Here is a 19,924-nt window from a genome sequence, read left to right on the forward strand (position 1 = left end):
GAGGAATTTCTCTTCAGAATGATGCAACTATTCTTTTCCACTTTCTTCTTATATAGTTAAATAAGGTTTTCTTAGTAAACGTTGATGATTGCATATTACTTCATACGTTAGCTTTTTTGGTTTTCAACCTGCAGGTTTGTCCTACTGTTTTATATTTGTCCTCTGTCATCTGACCTAGTTGTCATTTTTGGTATACCTGTTTAAGATCATGTTAGTGAAGGACTCATGATTATGAGAAATGATCTTCTCCTTTTTTTACTGTCCTTTTCCCCCCCACATCTGAATTTCCATTTTGAAATTATCTGGCTTTAGGATCCAGCTATTACATAAAATACAAAAGAAATGTTATAAAATATAGCGATATCTACAGTAATAAATATTTTCAAACTTTATTACTCTATCCAGTGTATATGCCAGGTGTGGAGAAAGGCTATATTGAATAGCTGAGAAAATATTCATTGTTTTATGGAAAAATACAAAAATCAATGAAACTATAGTTGTATAGCAGTATAGTAGTCATGCAGGCTAAAAAATTCATATCAATTCCCTTTAATGAGGTAAATTGTCTTATTTTTGAAACTGGTCATCCTTGTTAGACTAAATGTTTATCAGCCATTAGAATGGTTACAGAGGTAGCTATCTGTATGCTAGAACACCTATTTGTGTCTGTTCTTGTGCTTAATTCCTGTTGTTAATTCCTGTTCCTTACACACTATGACTCTAGTTCCTAGCTCTCTTTTAGCTCTTCCCTTTAACTCCTCATCAGTTTTTAATTCTCTGTTCCTGACCTTGGACTTTTACCTTTTCATACATCTCCAGAGTCTGTGTTCTTCCCTGAGTTCTTTCCCCTGTTTCTCAATATTGTGCTGGACTTCTTACAGCTCCAGAGCTACTAAATATCTATACAATTTTGTGAGGTCTATGAGGACTACTAAATCCAATTTTTTATTAACAGCCACATCAAAAAAGGTCTACTTACACAATCTTAATTATTGGGATTTTGTTTCCATGTTGTGCTGTTACTGAGCAACAATAACTACTAGATTCTCTTGTACTATTTTGTGTGCCACTTTTTGTAATATAGCACTAAACTTCCTTAGGTCATGACTTTCATAAAATGTCTTCCCTATATTTCTGTTATTTTTTAGTATTTTATTTTCTGTTCAACACTACAGAAAACATCCAGAAGTTCATTAAATCTTTATATGTGAATAGAAAAATGTATAACAGGAATAACTCTTGTCTGTGGATACAGTGTAAACAATTTGAATTTAATTTAATTCTAGTCAATGACTAGCAATGGGATTCATTTTTGTGTTGTGGATTCATTTCTGTATTGTAGGCAATAGAATTTCAGTGCAGCTTACATGTAGCAGTGATCATAACTTATAACGTTCCTGTTATACTCAGTGGATATTTAAAGTTTAATTCATCGTAACAATATGTATCCAGTGCCATAGGAGATAGCCTAGTGTGACATCCATATGTGATTGACAGAAACTGCATAGGACCTATGGGAGACTTGCGTCACACTGAATAGGAAGCTGAAAACCCAATGGAGTGTCTCTAGACAGGACAATTAACTGACTGAAGCAAACCCTTAGTTGACATGAGAATGTCAGTCTTACGACTCCTAAGTGTAGGCATATACACCCTGATCCTACCAAGATCTGTGTAGAGGTATATGTGTTTCTGCTCCTAATCTTCAGTTAATACCACCTTCCTCTGGTAAAGCCTATATGACAGAAATACAGAATCTCAGAAACTCTGTAATATTTACTGATGCTTCTTCTTATTGCTTCCATCAACATGGGGTGGATTAGAAGCCACTTGATTAGTACAACAGCTCATAAAACAGCTTTCAATTGCAAAACATAGGTATCTAGTGTCCTTTTGTATGCTCTTGGATATCTTACCTAGCCTGTGATGTTCCAGAAAGTTTTGGGTTTCCTATAAATCCTACACCATATCTGCTAGCCCAATATTTTTGAAACTCCAGCCAGGCCATATCAAATAAAAGTAGGTACCTAAGTTTAGGCAACTGGACTGAACCTTAGTCAGTCTTACATTCATTTAGCAACCCCCCCAACGTATTCAGAACTAGTGTTCAGAAGCCCTATTTGTATTTACATGCAGCAGCTGCAAATACAATTTGGGAACTATAAGTTAAAATGGCCTAGTGAGAAGGGAATTGAGTTCACCCTCTCAAAGTAGATGGAATAAAGAAACCTGACCTGCTATCTTGCACCAATAAATTTAGTAATTGTCAATATCTGAGACTTAAAGGGCAGCTGGAATTCTTCCTGTCACCCATACAGTTGGATAACTGTGCTGCACTATATAGAAAAAGAAAAAAACATCTTCCCTGGTCATCACAATGACCTGTTTAGCTTTTGAGAGGTGTGAAAACATCTCTTATTTTTCATCTTGCTTCAGTATATTTTTGGTTCATGTCTGTTGTAAAATCATTCACTGTTTTTCGCGGACTAGGATTCTCTACTCAGTTGTATTAATCTCATAACAGTTTTAAGTAGCTCTTATGGAACTCTTCACAAAAGAAATCATTGCTATTTTCATCTCTGGTTTACAGGTAAAAAAAGCGAAGTGTAGATATTTGCCAAACTCAGGCAATAAAAAATGGAATTCTAGAAATAAAATTTGGGCATTCTGAACATTAGTCCAACATAAATTCTCACTGTCATTATGATATTCTTATAATGCTTCCATATTTATCTATCAAAATTTCTCTGTTTAAAGGTCAGAAAAATGGAAGAAATGAAGAGCTTCTAATATTTCTTTTAAAAACTTAAATCTCAGTATTTAAAATCATTGAACTCTTTCATTTTGCCTATTAAACTACATTACATTTTGATTTAGACTTATTGCTGCTTAAATTAGTGGTAGTATCATAAGCCATCATGGATTTTTTTTCAAAATCACTCTCCTCTTGGATGTATATGAAAGTGATGCAACCCTAACTACACACAAAAAGTAGTGTCTAATTCAGTATTGAAACAGATGAACAGGGAAATGCATCTGCTGATCTGCCTAAAATCCTCATTCAAATTATGCAGTATAACTAAGATTCTTTTTTTTTTTAATGATTGGTTTAACAGTTATACATTCTGTCTGTATAGTAACCTTATCCTGGCTTATAATAACTGTCTGGTTATACTGCCTTATTTTCTGTGTTAAAAAGTTGACTGTAGTTTGACTTCTAGCAATCAATCAGAGAGCAAATTGCCTGTTTTCTCTACTGGAGAAGTTTGGGATCACTTAGAGAAAGGTGATTCAGACTCAGTGTGTTATCAGAAAATTTAAGTTTATTATCTGTAATTCTTCTATGAAATATTTCCTCAAATACTGAAATAATCTTAGATTTATTTTCCTTCTTATATCCATCATATAGATTCAAAAACTGAAATTTCCAAAGGTTACTCTAATCTAATACTGTTACTACTGGGCTTAGAGGTTAGTTTGATTGAGAGGAACAGATGACAAGGAGGAAGTTTTAGATGTCTGTTCAAGCTCAGAATAAACTGTAAAAAGAACGGTTGCTCACAGTTACTTTTTGACATAGCTGCTTTTGTGCAAACAGAAGAATAAATAATTTTGGCCACTATCATGGCTTAATATGTTCTGAAGGACTTAGAGAAAAAAAGTCTCATTTGAAGAAAGGAGAGAGCACAAAAGGTATAACGTATTGAATAAAAGTAAAGAAGCAAACATCCTAAAAAATCAAACAGATTGAACGAAAGATAAAGGTTTACTTGTAAGCATGGGATGAGTACCTATTCTTATTACTGTACACTAAGTCATTAACTGAAAATCATAATTTTGGCCTGGAAACGTATTCTATCCTCCTACCATTTCTTTTATTATTATGAAGGTTGCTATTTCATCATCAATTTTTATGCAACTGAGTATGTGTTCATAGCAATGCACATCCTGCTTTCCTTACATTCTGAAATTTGTTTCATTCTTAATGTTCTGAATATATTGGCTTTTGCAATTTCTAAAAGGTTAACTTTTTCAGTTTCTCAAAATTGCTTAGAGCAACTAATGCTTTGTCTGGCAATGTACTTAATTTGTTGAACACAAAATCGACTATTCATGTGACTTTCATAGTTTAGTCAGTTCTCAATTCAGTGCTTGACAGTAAAAAGGACTTCCATCTAAATAAAAGATAATTTAATGTTGGGTAAATGGCAGGTGATTCCTATAACAGGGAGAAGTATAAGCCTATTGGAAAATATTCCTGAAAGGGCCTGCATTACATGTGGAGCTATTTAATTAAATCTTCTAAAAGCTTTAAATCACAAGCATTTATATGCTTATTAATAAGCATAAGATCAGGTTTTCATTTAAACTTAGGAGAAGCAGAAGTGCTTTGTAGGAAACCAAAGGAAGAATATGTATTACTAAATCTATTCTCTCCAAAGTTTGAACGGAGACAGAAAAGGAAAACAAAATAAATAAATAAATAAATAAATAAATAAATAAATAAATAAAAGCAATATTAATTTAGAAGACATTAAAGGGCTTCAAAATTATTTGTACGGTTCATGGACAACAGACCAAGACTTTACTTTTCTATAAGCTTACAGCTTTAGTGTTATTAGTGAGTCATTAGTATTTAATAGCATTGTACTGCCAGATGCAAATTGACTTTAAAGGACTTAGGTCAGCTTCTAATATTTGTCTACAATTCCAAAATTGTCATAACAAATAAAACTGTTAAACTAAAGCTAACATTTCAACAGAGGAGACAAAACCTTTAGGGCAGCCTTAAGATCTTTATTAAAATTGAAGATACTTGCACAGCTACTCTTTGTGGTGCATATACTCTGAGAATAAACAATAGCATTCCAGATCTGTCTTTGCATAGAACTGTGAAGAAGAGCTAGCAGAAAATTTTGCCAAGTTTTTAAGTTAGAAAAAGTTTATATTTTTTATCACTTGCAATGATATAAAATACATTTATCTGTTTTAACAGTGTTTTAGGATCTGAAATAAAATGTTAGTGCTTCAGAGTATTTTGAAATTTAATTCAAAATTTGATAATATAATTAAATTTTGAAATTATTTCTACAATAGTTAATGATTTGTTGGTAGTAATTCAGTGTAAAAGCTTCATACTTTGGTGGGTCATAGGAGCTGAAATAGTCTATACATGCATAACTGTGTTTAAGTGATCAAAGGCAACTTCCAGTCAGATCATATTGAAACATAGTATCTTATTTTCTACATCAAACTGTATCTGTACTGTAATAAGAATATTTATTTTGGCTTCCAATAAGAATTAAATCAGATGGCAGTTTGTTGAAGCTACCTGCAAAAATGGTTTTCCTGTGTTTTGATCATCTATTCAACACTAAACTAAGAGTATAAATACATGCATAGGAAAACAGCTTTTCAGTTTATTAGATTAAAGTAATAGGATCCTTTTTCTAATATTTTAATAGCCAAAATGATTTGGAATTCTGGTAGCAGAGAAATCAATGGAGAAAGGATTATATGGAGGACATGCTAGAGCATTTACCTATGTCTAAAATAAAAAATAAAATGGTCTAGGGAGCGTTGTCTGAACTTGACACAAACTAGCACGTCATGTCTTTGTCTGTTCAACCAAGCTCTCTTATTTACCTGTCCTGCCCCACAACTGGACACAGATACACACTCTGACTGTTAGGAATGGTCCATGGCCTGTGCTAACCTCTGAATTGTCCTCAGTTGTTCCTCTAGAAAGTTATCTGGCCTGCTGAAAACTGTGACAGGCATCACTCTAACAGTATAGTAGTACAGATAACCATGTTCCCATGATAATCATAATTAATGTTCCCTGGCAGTTTGATTTATAAGTATAAATGTAGCATTGACAATTGCTTGATAAATGGTTTCCTTAAGCATTAACTGTTTTTGCAAAGTCTGAATTCCTAAATGTTTCTTCCACCACAGGTCCATTCTCTACGGTAAATGCAAAGATGTCTTCACAAATGCAAAGATGACGTTCAGTCCCTAAGTCATCATCCCTAAGTCCCTAAGGCTGAGTTCCAGAAGGTACATTTCTATTTAACTGCTTAGGACTACAGCATGTAGGGTTATGTTTGGGTACATGACTGTGCCCAAGGCAGAGAGTTAAACAGACAGGACACGGAGGATGACATTTAATTGTAATTTGAAACAACCTGGAACTCAGAATGCTCAAATTTACAGTAGGCAGGAGTAATTCTTCAGTGGAGGAACTGGAAATTATATAATTCTCTCAAAATTAATTGCTGCAAAGGGGCTTTTGTAGGGAAAGTGGTGAACCACATACTGCTGGGATTGTTCATCCAGACATTATCAGGACAAAGCCGTTGCCAACCTTCTGAGATCAGCACAAATATGTTAGGAGTGATGTTTCAGGATTAGATTCAAAACTGTATCCAAACTCAACAGCTGGTCATTCTCTCTATAATAAAATGAACTAACCCCCTATATTTTGGCTTCTTCAAAATCTGAATCCAAATGTTGTTATTCTGGCTCTCCTTTGATTTCCATATAATCAATTTGGATATCATTACAAGCCAGGAGATTCCCATAAAAGCTGGTCAGTTACTCTCCGTTTTCTAAGCTTAATGCTTCTTTTCTATTGCCCTGTATAAAAACTGTGGGAACTCGGATGACCCCAGCATATCACAAAATACCTGCACCATTGTTGATCTAGACTGGTGAATTAAATGAATGGTACTGTGCATCACTGCAAGACTAACACAAATCAATGGATGTGAAGAAACATTGTACCAGTATTTGCCTTTGAGAGGATATATAGACACATATTTTAAAATCTGAAGTATTGTAATACACTGTGAAGTGTAGGAAATGGGCATCTGGATTTTTTTTTTAAAAAAAACTTTCCAAGGTCAGCATCATTTTAATAAGTGGAGCCACTTTCATTGCTAATTCTTTATATGTTAGCTTAAACAAACTGGATTTAAATATTATGTGGGGCCACAGCATCAGAGAATTCCCATACCTGTAATACTCAGGATTATTCACAGAACCTAATCAGTTCTCCTCTAAATTACATCTTCAAGAATTGTTTACACTAAAACAGAGTGAGCAAAAGAAGTTAATAAAACAGATTTTTTTATTCAGATTGAGCAAGATGACGAGTAAGTGAGAATCCAATTTAGAGTTAACCAGACAGCCATATACAGTCAGTATTTCAGCATTTTCCCATTTAATATCCAGATACTGAATTGTCCAAGAATTGACAGCCATCTTATTTATCTGTTGCTTCCCTCTAGCAGTGTTGTTAATGTGTTTTGGGTCATTATCTGGTGAAATAATTCAAAGAGATAAAAGAAACTGGTTTGTGTGTCATTTACAATGACATACTCTAAACTTTTTATTGCTCGAGACCGTGTGCTCCTACTTTTCATTTGCTTTATGTTACATACTCTGCCCTTGATACTATTTTAATAAACTGATTAGTATACCCAGTTTTTCCTTAAACAAAAAAGGCAAAAATCAATGGGGTGAGGACACAGTCCCTATAATAAATAAACAAACATATGAATAAATAAGTAACTAATAAAGAGGGAGAGAAACTTTATTGTGGGATAAAACTGGTCTCTCTTAGATTATTTTGGTAGAATATCTACAACTGGTCATAACAGAGACAAGAAGGTGGAAAGATATGAAGTGTGCAGTGCTGGAGCCAGTAACACATTCCCATTGTTCCATCTTACTTCTATTGAGAAAGAAATTATTGAGGATCTTTATGGAAGGGTAACAAGTTCTTGTGTGATTCACAGAGCTGTTTTTGCTGTCTGAAGAGTAGTGAACTTCGTCTCTGCACTGCCAGCACTAGACCTGTTACCAGTACAAACATGGGATAACTTGAAGCCCTACTGCTTTGAGGCAGTGATAACCAAAGGCAGAGGCTTCTCAGGTGGGCATAAGTACTGGGAAGATAGCTCTCTCTATCATGGACTTAGGGCTGAGAGTGCAAAGAGAGAAAATAACTGAAAAAAGCTCACTTTTTTTTAAGAGTGCTGGTGCCTGTCCTTAGCTATGAATTTCTTAACTCTAAAGCTGCAAAGTTGTGTTTGTTCTCCTTCAGGGCTCATGAATCTTGCATTCTTGACTACCCAGTGACAGAACTTCAACATGAGGTGAAAAGGGTATCCCCATTTTCTTTTCTCCTTCTTATTTTCTTCCCTCCTCCCTCATACTTCTGTGGTGATCAAGGCACACTCCTGGGAAAAAAAGTGATTTTAGTTTGAAATCCTTTAGATTAAGGATACTGAACTCAAATCTCCCAAGTGATTTCTTTAACCAAGAGTCTGTCATACAAAACATGAGCAATGCCTCCCTTCATCACCTTTCTCTGACAGCTGTGTTTTAAAGGCAAAGCAGTTGAAACTTTTATAAGTGGCTCAGTAAGTGTTAGGCAATCTCGAAGTACAAGTTTCAGATCTTCAGTCTTACTACCTTGGTCATCTTAGGTAACTTATGAATTTCATCACAAGTTAGTTGAGGGCTGTGCATCCTCAAGATGAGACAAGAGCAGTTCTAGGCGTATGTAAAAATGGGATTTCAGGCAATTAGGAAAGCTTTAGGTCAAACATAGTTAGTCCAGTAAATTTAGCTGTTTGCTGAATGTGGGTGTTTTAAATGGCAATTACGCCATGAGGCTTGTAAACTTTACCTACATTTTTTTAAAGGATCCTACTTTTCATTGCATGTATTTTACCCTAGTTTATACTATAATACCAGAATTATTTCCATCATGTGCCATTTGTAATCTCTTTTTCTGAAATGGTGACTTTCTTTTTATTTATTGGAAATAGTATGCTACTTTACCCTTTACTCCTGATATCAACTTTATCCCTTTTTCTGAATCACAATAGATATAAATTTGGTGAGTAATGTACCAGTCTTTGACTCTATCTTTTCAAACTCCATAGACTGAATTTTTACTGCCTTCTACCTGAAGACGTTAATATCTGGGCAAGTTTTATCATAGTACAATATGTCTTCATAAGTGGAAAAAATATAGAACTAGACTATTGATGGCTTGTCTTGTTAATTAGGCCTAACTTGCCCCTTTTCTCATTTGTCAAAAAATGGAATAACAGAAATGACTGCTAGTAAGGATATAGACTGTAAAATTTGAGAACCTAAGTCTAACAGCTGTTTGGGGACAACTTTATTCCTGATAAAATGTATGAGACATTAGGTTCACTTTCTTTCCTCAGTTGTTAGTGTAACTGGGAAAACTTGATGCAAGAGAACGTACAAAGTAGAGCTACTAAGATCACAGAGTGGTTAAACCTGATTTTTAGAACCCAGTGTTAAAGAAAGTAGAGTAGGAAAAAGCCCACATAACTTAAGCCAATCAATAAAGCAGGAGGCTAGACTAAATAAGTCATTCAGATTCTCTCTCACTGTAATAAAGAAATATCTTTTCATGATGGGATGAATTGCTGACTGCAAGTGTTTATTGCTTTTTGGTTTGGTATTTTTTTTCCTGTTTACTAGCAAGGCATTTTAGACATCAGTGTTAGACTGAATGTCTAACTTCAGATAAGTCAATTTAGGTGAGACAAATCTCAGGTTGGTTGACTGAGTGGGTAAGAAAAGCTTAACAGTATGTGGCTAGAGGTCATTGAGAAGATGTCCTGTTACAATTTTGTGGTTGTGAGTCACAAAATATTATTACATTGATTGATCTACCTGACACAGCTGTTGTGAAAACGAGTTCATCTTTGTATAGAGAGAAATAAATCCAAAAGGTACAATTCCATCTCCTCTAGTCCAATTCACTTCTGATTGACTATACTGGGAGAAACAATGGCATGAAAGGTGTAAAACTAATCTGTATGTAACATTTCTCTTCAATTTACATTATAGATAAAGAAATTTGTCAAAAGTTTTAGTAGAGGAAATTTGTTCTCCTCCTGCCTGGTTTCAATAGTAACAAAACCAAGCAGAACAAGGGCAGAAATATAGCACCAACTTCCCCCACCTTTCCTTCTCCAAACAAGAGCCGTACAAATAAACAGACTTACAGTAATTGAAATAAAATTATTTATTTTCCTGTGTTTGTATCTGCTTCGTTTGCTGAATGCAGGATTTCACAAGGTTTGAAGATTACAGAATATACTTACTAACTCATTTTTTGCCCACTGAAATGGGTAAAATTGTAACTGTGGACTCAAGCTAATCACAAACTTAAGCTGTTTTAGTGATCCCAGGTTGTACCTCAGTAGAGCAAGATACTCTACACATATCAAATTATCTGACCTATTTTGTTACAAACTACCTAACAGTAGGATTTATCCTAGCTAACTCCCGTTATTTAAAAATTAAGATGGATTCAACTCTAAAGACACTAAAATTTTGGTATGTACATATGAGCTGTGTGTATAAACTTCCATTGGAGTTGAATATCTGCATCTCACTACAGCTGCTAAACAGAGGTATGGTCTTGTTTATCTTCCCTGGCTCTTGATCTAGAAGTCTGTAAGCCTCCCATCACTTCAGTCCCATGGGGATGTCTTTGACACCTTAGGGCATCTCAAATGACACTAGAGAGATATGGTCAGGCAACAGAATTGAGTCCTTATTCAATGGAGTCTGGAGTGCTTTTAAACTTCCTAGAGTGTCATCTTTCTATGATCCAAAGCCTATTTTTAACACAGTATTATGGCATAATCTTGGCTCATGTATCCAAGAAAATTGTCAAACTATGGGAAAGAGTTGTGACAAAACTACATGGACTAGAGCCATGAAAGATAAAAAAGGTGAAACTACAGACAAGGTAAGAGAGAGTGGGTCAAGGATTGTGCAGGAATAACAGGTGAGAAAAATCTTAAGGGGAAAAATAAAAAAAAGAGTAGCTTTTTAGTCCTAGATATCCACTGTATACTATTAGGCAACAAAAGTTTTATACATTTAAGTATTATAGTAATTGCATTTGTGATCTGTATCAATCTGTAGGACTTCTACAGTTACTTGTTATTCTTGTTCAGTTTCTCCTGCTGCCTCGTCTCTTCATTTTCTGCTCCAAATACTTCAGTCCCCTAATGAAAGGGCAATCTGTTTAGTTATCAAGGTTTTATACTACAGAAAATAATTTTAAAAGCTCCATAAAGATACAATTGTAAAATATATATTGACATCCTCCCTTCCACCACCAGAAAGCAGGATACTTGTGGTAGTTATTATTTAATCCATTTCAACAAATTTCTGATGTAAAACTGAAGCCAGCTTGGGTTCTGAAGTCTTTCAAAATGTTCTTGCACTGGTGTGTTCCGGACACCTTATTCCCAATGAGTAGACAAGAGTTTTCTCAAGGTATGTACAGGGGAACAAAGAGACAGTGGAGTGATATATGAAACCATTTTCCAATGAAGAGGAAAGCAAAGGTTATCTGGGCTTGAACTCCCTCCTCCATTTGTGCTACAAAACTAAACCATTTGTATTTAATTTTACCACACTTGAATGTAGTCAGAAAAGGAATTAAAAGAAGCCTTTTTAACCAGAGGGATATAAAGAGAAATAGCCATCAGGAATTCAACCCAAAAAGTGTGTCAAATTATCTTAAAAATATTCTACCCTCTTTCAAGGCCTATCCTAAATAATTTGAGAACAGAGATGACATTTAAAAGCAGAAGGGAAGGTGGGCAGGAAGATCAGAGCAGAAAAGATGAATTTCTTGTGCTGCAATATAACACCATCATTTTTCTTAATTATTCTTGACATTTCACCTATTATTCTGTGAGCTCCCTCAGAGCATAGAGGGGAAGAAATGCCAGTTGCTTTTCAGAATAAAATGTGAAGAGGTACTCACTGTCGGCTTTTATGGCTGGAGTCTGCCCTTTGATACACAGAATCATAGCACCACCTATCTCGTAAAATTAGCTACTATGTTTGCAGATGTACAGCTGAGAGCAGATTATGCAAAATGGTGTGTGTGGTGTGCATTTGTGTGGAAGAAAGCCACTAGAGTAAACTTAATTTTATGTTAAAAGAGTAATACTGAAGATATGGTGAAGAAAAGTAATACTTAAGTGCTGGGTTAACCGTCTAAGAACTTTTACTGAACCTTTTAGAACAAAATAGAATATGTATCTGTATAGGGCATTTCAATTCAATATATTCTCTAAAACCCAGGACCAATGTTGTAGAGTAATATCTATCATAATGAATGAAACATTAATTTCCTCAGTTCCTCTAGGGTGTTGCTGCAAAACAAGGATTAAGAACTGTTCAACAGAACCAATGTGAAAAGGACATAGAGGTTATGCTGAGAAATCTACAGTTTTCACATAAACATAGAAAACAAAGCAGAAAACTCAATCAAAACACTAGTGGTATAAAATTTGTCATCTTAATAAGGACACCTTCATTTCACTATTTTTTTTAATTTCATTTCTATACTTCAGTGGATCATGAAGTATAGGTAGCAAATAAATTGCTAGCCTACAAAATTACTCCAGTCAAGATAATCATTATTCTTAAAAATATAATTAAAAAAATTACTTAATAAGGATTATACAATTAAAAGTATATACTTGGGAATTGATAAACAGAAGTCACAGCAAATAATTTCACAAGGCAAAGCACATATCTGCTAGAAGGCCATCATCCATGGCAGAATGCATTTATCTGCGTATTTATTTATGTATTTATTTATTTAAGGGAATACTGACCTCTTCATCAAAGTACAGACTCAAAATGAAAATCGATTTTATTCACATGAAACTTCTTGAAAGTTTGATACATTTTGTGAGTAAGTAGCTCTTCCTTAAATCTTTCCCATCTCCAGTGAGATTCATGGATGCAAGATAATGAAACTACATTAACTGAAATCTGTAGAATCTCAGTCCCCTTCTCTCCAGTAAAATTCATTCTGGGGAAGAAAATCTTCCATGTCAATTCACTATTAACAGTCAGTTCTCTAGTATTGTTTTGATCCCTGTTCCCATAAGTTCTGCCCTCCTCTCCAATGGTAAGAATTCTCCTGATCTTCAGCAGTCCTACCAACCAGTGCTAAAAGAGAAAAAACCCACAGTTGTCACTGCCTCCTGGATATTAATATATTTAAGAAGACATACTTGCAAAGCACTAAGCAAAAGACTTCTAGTCCATAACCCTCCCACCGCTGTGAAGGGAGACAGGGAATGATAGATGTGAGCTCATGTCCCACAAAAGGAGAAACTAGGAGTCTAGGCAGGACAAGAACCCTATCCACTGTTGCACGCCTTCCTTCTCTTTTCCAAGAGGGCGTAATTACTTATTGTGACACTTAGGCAAACCTTTGTACTTTAAGTAGGGATATATTTAGGGGTTGTACAGGGTTAACAATGTGTTCAAGCCAGGGTATGGGTAAGGAGAGTCTTGTAAAGAGGTTCTGGCACAGCATCAACTACCAGCATGCTGCACACACCTTGTAGTGTCAAAGGGCCTGGAGTGCCCTGAACGAATGTTAAGTGCGTGAATTGAGCATACAACTGAGAATACAACATAATGAGTGCTCCCTGGCATATCTTTATTAGATGCCTCCTAAGGAATGACCTATAAAATTGTGAAAACATAGCCATGGAGTTTTGTGTCATCTACCTTGGTGTAGCTTCTAGAGAAAGGTCCTTCAACTTTTCCTGCTGCCATTCTTCAGAAAGTATAAACCATTTAGAGTTAATAAATTAGATGTTGATTTTCAGATGGAAATTTTATTATTAAAGAGCTTATTAGTTTTTGTTATTACCATCATCATCATTATTGTTATTACAGTGATTCTAACTTAAGAAAACTGAAAATAACTACTGTAATTATGTCCCAGAAAAAATACAGAATAACCGTTATTTATTGACTGGTTAGTGGACCAAATAAATGCTTGGAATTAGATTAAATTATGGTGAGAAGTTATTGGTGGATTTTTTTTACCTGTTAACAACAGAAGATTGCCAATATTCGATGAGGCCTAAGATCCCTTTAGTCTAGTTTCTGCAAACAACGTATGGGTAAGAATTTGTGGCAGGTCAGGCATGAATGTGCTTTTAGATTCTGACAATTTGTAGTGCAGGGACTTTGTGAGCCAGAAGCTATTTCTTCACAATTTGTACAAACGTCTTTTGAAGGAATGTTAATTTTTAGCACATGATCTTGCAGAAAGGAATTCCATAATTATTTCACATTGTTGGTGTTTTTTTTGTAAGTTCTCTTGTAGTGAAAATAATTTTGAAGATGACTAGAGTGAATAAAACGCCTGAGTAATATATTTTAGGTACCTACTTTCAGATGGGAAGAGCAGCACTGCAGATTTACTCCATTGATCTAGTGGTTAACTTAGATGCCTACATTGTAGACACGTAAAATTTGGTCTTAAGATTCTATGCTTTCTCTCTGTGTAAATTAGACATTGGTAATAATAATACCCGGAATCATAACATTTAATGCAAAGGTATTCTGAAAGAATGATTAAGCTTCAAATTTTGGTACTTAGAGGAGTTTGTGATTCTTCAAAATTTAGAGGAGGCATTCATTGGAGGCAGAGTATTCCATGTCTTCTATTATGTTTTACATCTGTTGGCTGAAGCATCCAGGCCTGGTTGTTTCTCCTTCTGAAGCAGATGGTCCCAGGGTTGGACCTCCTACAGTGATTCTTATTAACTTAATGTCTTCTGGTCACAACTCTTATTCTCACATATTATGAAAATATGGACATGTTTAATTTCTGATTGCTTGCCACTATTAAAGGAAAAGAATGATATTCCATATCTTCATTAAATCTGAAATTTGATCAATGCGTACAAAGTGCTCCAGTTGTACTCACTAGAATGTATTGCCTGAAGTTGTCCTCAAAACACAGCAATTTAAAAATGAAATTAGTTTGAGGAAATATATTTTTTATGTGCATGACTTAATAAAAAAAAAAATCTATTAATGCCTAAATCACTAGTAATTAATGTGTGGCTATAAAATAATCAGTTCCCTGAGATCTTTTTAGCGGATTAGCTTTTAATGAGTTGCATGCATTCTCGACATTTGGAAAGAGGTAAAAAAAGAAGATTCCAGCCATTTCATTACACTCTGATGGGCTGTTATTTCTAAGAACAGTCGTAGGTGTGCATATGCAGAATGTTCACTGGTCTGAGAGATACTAGGCTAATAGCTACTGCAGGTGAAAAATGTCAGCTGATCAAGTCTGCAACAATGTCAGACAGGATTCCCTTTCTCTCCTCTCTGATCTGTTAATTTATATAGAATAAAAAGGAAAATAATCCAAAGTGCATTTCTTTGTCATTTTCAAATAGACTGACTGTATCTCTTTCTTCACTGGAATAGAGTCACTCCGTGCTGCAAACTGATGTCTTTTGAATATATTAGATTCTGCGTAAGTTTAACACAGAGGACTTCATTATTACTTTAGATCCATGGATGCACACTGCAACTTATCCTGTAAAAATCACCTATTGTGGTTTTACATACATGTCTAGGGTCACACAACAGAGGTCGGATTCAAGGCCTAAACGGGTAATTTCCTACCAGATTAAACAAGCTGTAATAACTGAGAAGGAAGGAACTTCATACTGCTGAAGATATATGTGTACTCTGTGTAATGAGAAAAGTAAGACAATTACGACAGCTTGTCCTTGATGTCCTTCAACAGAAAATAATCTGACATAAATATTTAACAAAAGCATGACACAGAAAATTCACACTCTCCATTTAATATGTTTTTTATATTTTATTAATTTTTAAATTATTGGATGTCTAAATTTTTTGATAGCAAACTTTATAACTTGAGGGGGTTTTGCCTCAGGCAAAGAACTGCTGTTTGATTTATCTTCTGCACTCTTCTTGCTTTAACAATATGAACTTTTTTCAGAGAAGTGCAAAGCTGTGTTTGACCCCACAGGGAAAAAGTTTTCTTTTGTAAGAAATTTGTACAAAGTACTTAATAAGTTATGTCACTCAGTTTTACTGTATATTATTTTTTCAGTGACTACAGTTAACTTTCTGAATCCCCAGATGCCAACATTTTAATAAAAACAAGACATTTTCAACAAAATGTCAGTAGCAAAGTGATCAAAGTGCTATGGGAGCGGTTTGGCAACAGTCTGAGCTTTGAATTTCCTATTCGCTTTCCAAAACATTCACTTAAAAAGCGTTTATTGAAGCTGAACTGCCTTTATCAGCCTGATCAGAGCTCCATAAAAAGCATGCATGATTCAACTGCCTTTCCAAGTTTTAAAATAATATAACTTTGATATATGCCTTACAAGTACAGCGCAATAGTTTTCATGCTCACGTTTGTTAAGATTTAGTGCAGCCATTAAAGAACAGAAGGGCTCTTTGGTGGCAATTCTGAGACATACCAAATATCCCAAAGCACAACCTTCTACAAATCAGAGATTAAGGTACTGACAAAAATTTCCACTTGATTGCAGTTTTTCCCCTTAAACTTGTATCAGGAGTGACTATCTTTTCGATCTAATCTCTGAGGGAGGTGATTTTTTTTTTTACTCTCTGAGAAAAATATCAGCCAAGAGATAAAAAGTGACATTTTATGTGCCTTGTCCAGAAGTCAGTCGATTTATTTAAAAAACTTTGTGTGTGCCTGACCTATACATGAAGTTCGTGACATGTCTCTTGTCAAGTATTGATCACTTAAGACTTTACTGTTTGCTTATTGCAATGTAGCTAATAATATCTTTTTATTTAGTTTTATGGCTTTGAATTCTTATCATGACCCAGCTGATTTCTCTGGGACCTATTAGATTCTTGCTTCAGCTGTGTAAATGCACTATGGAAATTAAGCCTGCTAAAGCACCTTTCCTGGGCAAACAGCCTTTGTTTTCTATCAGTTCACACTGCAAGTGGTTTGCATGCAGATAGAAACATTTAGAAGCAGCAGATGCCATCAATCTTTATGACTTTCTGATACACACCATTTCACCTCTACCTCTTGTAAAGGATGGCTGAGCAATCATGCTATTCTCCTTGAATGACGTAAAATTTTGTTGTTCAGCTCACCTCAGCATTTTGTGATCATTGCTGGATACACACAAAAGATGGGGCTTTCATCAAGTCTCTGCTTGATGTCTTTCAGATGGCATTCCAATCCACCAGACCTTCTTCTCTCTAAACACTTATGTTATACTGTCATACTTTTCATTGCTTCTCACTTCAGAATGAAGGGACTGATATCTTATTTTCTTAATGTACCCAGACTATTTTTGTGCAGACTCAGAAAGTTAAGAGAGACGTTATTCCTAGGGTCACTGGCAAATCTTGTATGGAACTGAAAAAAGCCAGTAAAATGAGAAGAAAAAGCTCATATTTTAGGATATTTTAGGATATTTGTATATATCTCACCAGAGTAAGATTATCTTCAATAGAGGATTTAGATCCTGATTCGTTCAGAACTGGGTATATTGCCATCACAAGACATTATAATGCGGAGTTTCTGAAGCTGCATTTACGCCACCAGCGTAGTTTGCAATGCAATAGTTCATTTTACATAGATTTCAAATGTAATGAACTGAGGAATGATATTTCAGGCTTCTATTCAGCATCAGTTATACACAGATGTCTGCAACAGATCTTTCAACAGAATCTTAGAATCTACAGGTGCCTTTAAATATCTGTTTGAACGAGAGCAGGGAAAAAAGTACCAGATGTTGATTTGAAATTCATCAGTCATATAGGTGTCTTTGCTATGGCAACACCCAGCAGCATCAGCCAGAAATACAATCTTATTTGTCAGACTAAAAAAAATTAATTAAATAAATCTGTAATCTACAATGAAAACAGAACAAAAACTACATGCTCAACATAAAATCTGTGCTTCTAAAAATTCCTACTCAACTTCTCTCTAACTCTCTGCCCGTCTCTGTTACAGAGAGTTCCTGTCTCTTTACTTTAAATTTCTTAAATCTTTGCAGTTTTTTCTTTGTCCATGCCTAGAACTATGCCAGTCGTATTACAGGTCAGCAGTTCAGAGATTATTTTGTATCTAAGCTTAATAAAAACACAAAGCAAGAAATTCCTCTTCTAAAATGTCACTATGTTTGAGATGAAAATATTTCTTACCATTAACTTAACATAGTGACAGAAGTGGACTGCTAACAAATATTGTTCCAATGTTACTTTCATTAAACTAAACTGGAAGAAACAGTGTTCTTTTTTTCTGTAAGAATGAGGCACCTAAAGTGCTGCCTAGATGGTAGAAAAGGCAAAGTAATTTCCCTCCTTCACCTAAAATTATTCAAAAGTACATCCCATGTGGGAATAGGCTAACCATCTGGCTATATCTGTCTTATCTGACTAGGGAGTGATTGGGGAATCCTACTGGGAAAAGAAAAGTCTTGAATTGTGATTCCTGTTCTAAATAGTTACTCTGAAATTTACTTATATAGTCACTAAAAAAAAGTTTGAATGTTTCTGAAACAGGTACCATATTTCATATCTCCCCTGTTTCAGGTGACACCCTAGTCACTCCCACACCAAATTATGCTCTTGCTCTGCTTCAGTGAATCTTGCATTCCTTTTTGCAAAGTTGCAGAACTTTAGCAAACGAGTAGGAACCCCAACCACACAGTGAAGCCTGTAATCTGCTGGTGAAGAAACTCTGCTGGAGGAATGGAATTTAATCTAATTCTGTCCATATATACCAATATTTGAACAGTATGGCCATTGGCTGAAAAGAAGGTCACGCCCCTCAGTTTTGGACATGATTCCAAAGAAAGCAAAGTGGAAAGCAATCAACTGAGGAGTTGTCCCTCAGCAAGTCTTTTGGAAGCTCTCAAAGTGCTTAGCAGCTGAGCACTGAGTTGTTAAAGTCTGGCAAGAAACGAAAGTCTGCAATCTTGGGGTTGTATCTATACTAAAAAGCTAAGCAATGCTAGTGACTTTTCTCAGGTTCTGCCGGGGTGGTCAATCTGGCACAGCTTGACTCACTTTCTTGCAAACTTCTTCCACCCCCAGATACCACAGTACCTATTAGGAATAGTTGTTGGCTTGTGCTACCCAAGAAACTATGCCTGGAGAAATGTCTGAAGAAATGTCTGAAGTCAAAAACTATGCAAGAGAGCATATTAACAGTTAGATATCACAGATAACCAGTCACAAGGGCTAGAGCTCATGTTGTGACCCTGATAAATTTACTAGCACAGTTCTGGCAACTCCAGGTTCTAGTTAAGTGCAAGAGTAATTTGAAAAGTCTTCTGGTAGTTGCTTCTTCCATAATGCCTCTCTCTTCAGCATTTTCTATGATATCCATTTCAAGCCCTGTTGAACTTATATTTGAGCTCTTCGAGAACAGGAACACTAACAGGCTTTTATCATCTACTTGGCTACCCTTCATCATAAAGCTTGAGGAACTCGGCATATCAGAGATTACTGACCTTTAGTCAAATACAGTTGAAATTAACCTTTGTCTTCAGAAGCATTTGAGGATAACAGACAAAACATATAGACACATAAACTTTAGTAATGCAACCCTAGTTTAACTAGGAAATAAGGCCAAAATTAAAAAAAATATATACCAAAATTAGGGTGCTTTTTTAAGGACTAACTCCATCATCTCTTTAGATCCTTATATCAAACTGCATGCTGACTGACTGTCTGACACCTGGCTATTGCTTTCTCGAAGTCTGATGCTTAACTTCTAGCTCCTGCTGCCTTTCACTTGCGTTGAAGTTTGATCTACTGGCATCTGAAAATCCTGACTCCTACAATGTTGATAAAGATCATTAGAATACTTAGAACTCTTTTGACTGGAAACAAAACTAGCAAATTAAAGAGTTAACTGTTTCCCCATCAAAAGAATATAAATTTCTCCTGGTGATTTGAAAAATACATTCTAAAGTGTAATTTATACATCATTTCAACACCACAGAGCTTAAGTCCAAGATGCTCACAC

This window comes from Gavia stellata, chromosome 1 (assembly GCF_030936135.1).
Source record: "Gavia stellata isolate bGavSte3 chromosome 1, bGavSte3.hap2, whole genome shotgun sequence".
Classification (NCBI taxonomy): domain Eukaryota; kingdom Metazoa; phylum Chordata; class Aves; order Gaviiformes; family Gaviidae; genus Gavia; species Gavia stellata.